General features: G+C 63.1%; 1 protein-coding gene across 2 annotated transcripts in view; it reads right to left on the bottom strand.

The window, feature by feature from the left end:
- L1CAM (L1 cell adhesion molecule) overlaps positions 1 to 1,717 on the bottom strand; it is a 20,513-nt gene that overhangs the window by 8,950 nt on the left and 9,846 nt on the right. The gene's annotated exons all lie outside the window — the stretch shown is intronic.

Below are 1,717 nucleotides of genomic sequence, written 5' to 3'. Positions count from 1 at the left end.
GGGGGGGGGGGTATCACCTGACCTTTGACCTGCAGGTTAGCCACAACGGTCACATTGTTCTGGTCATTGGCAGCCTGGCAGAAGTAGTGGCCAGTGTCATTGGCCTGGAGGTCCCGGATGCCCAGGGTACCATTGGTGTAAGGGAAGAAGCGTTCATCCTGTAGCACCGTCTTCCCTTCCTTGTCGAGCCTAGTGTGAGCAAGGCAGGCCCGGCTCAGACCCCACCAGGCTGGGTGTCCTGCCCTCCCCAGCTCCCTGGGCCAGAAGACGGCTTAGAGGTGCCCCCTTTGGGAAGGGCTCACTCACCACTGGACACTGGGCACAGGGGCTCCAAAAGCCTTGCACAGAAGATAGGCGGTGCTGCCCTCAACCGCCATGTAGGTCTCGTTGTCTGGGGTCAGGATCTTGGCCGGAAGCTCTGGGGAGAAGTAGTTACGGAGGACAGGGCAGGGCTCAGGGTAAGGCGAGGGTCCACAAGCCGTCAGGGCAGGCACGAGGTTCAGCAGGGCAGCCTCTCCCAGGAGGGCTTGGGGGGATGCTCAAGTCCCTAGCAGTCCTGCCCATCTTGCTTCCCTGCACCCAGGCTGAACCTGCCTTCCAACGTTCCTCAGATACGCCTCCCATCCCAAACACCCAAGTTTGACCAATTACTTGAGGCCCCACTGACAGCCCACCTCTTCCTGAAAGCCTTCCTGGCCCATCCCCGTGTTCCCTGAGGCTCCGGGAGAGCAGCCACCAGGCTGGCCTCAGGCACACCCTGGCCAGGGTAGGCTTCCGCTCAGTGACATGCGGTGGGCCAGAGCACGCTCTGAAGCCACTCTGTCATCTGTAAATGGTGGCAAGACCCTGCCCTTCTTCCATGCCACCACCCTCCACCCCCACCCCACGCTGTTGATGAAGGTGGGTGAGAGGTTGGGTGAAGGACCCCGGCGAGGAGAAAGGCAGCCGTGGTAGACAAAGCAGCTGTTGGCTGAGTCAGTCCAGTGGCCTTGCCTGGCGGGCTGCAGGACAGACAGACGGGTTACTCACGAACAACATAGATGTAGGCATTGGCCAGCAGGAGTCCATGCCGGTTGCGGGCCTCGCACTGTGTCACCATCGTGTCGCTGGGCTGCACATTGCTCAGGATCAGGGCCCCACGCTGGATCCGGTACTTCTGGTCCTTGGCCAGATCTGCATGAGCAGCAGGGGGGCCCACGGGCCCAGGGCAGAGCAGTGAGGCACGCTGAGGCCCCTCCTCACCCTCCCCGTCCTCCCCGGGGCTCCCCGACACTCCCTGCCCCTGCCTGAGGCCCCACTCACCCTCTACAGGAATCCCGTTGATTCTCCAGGTGACTTCCGGTTGGGGCCTCCCCTGCACTTGGCAGTCCAGGCGGACGGTCTCTCCAGGCCCATACAAATGGCTCTGGGGCTTGTGTAGCCAGTAGGGGGCAGCTGCGAAGGGGAGGAGAGCGGCCCTGAGCCGGCAGCCGGCGCTTGCCCCGACCCAGACCCTGCCCCCTGCCGACCAGTGGGCACCGCAGACTGCCGTCCCGGGAGGTCATTCCTGGGAGCCGGTGCCACCCAGTGGAGGCATCGTACCCTCCACGGTGACGTAGTAGGTGTGCCGGTCGCTGCCCAGTGAGTTCTCAGCCAGGCACCGGTACTCGCCATCATCCTCCTCCATCACGTTCAGCAGCTGCAGGGTCTTGTTGTGGTTCTGGTAGGTGACTCGGTC

Source organism: Ursus maritimus (genome assembly GCF_017311325.1).
Source record: "Ursus maritimus isolate PB19 chromosome X unlocalized genomic scaffold, ASM1731132v1 scaffold_X1, whole genome shotgun sequence".
NCBI lineage: Eukaryota > Metazoa > Chordata > Mammalia > Carnivora > Ursidae > Ursus > Ursus maritimus.
Note: the sequence above shows the minus strand (reverse complement) of the source record. Positions and strands in the feature narration are given on the sequence as shown.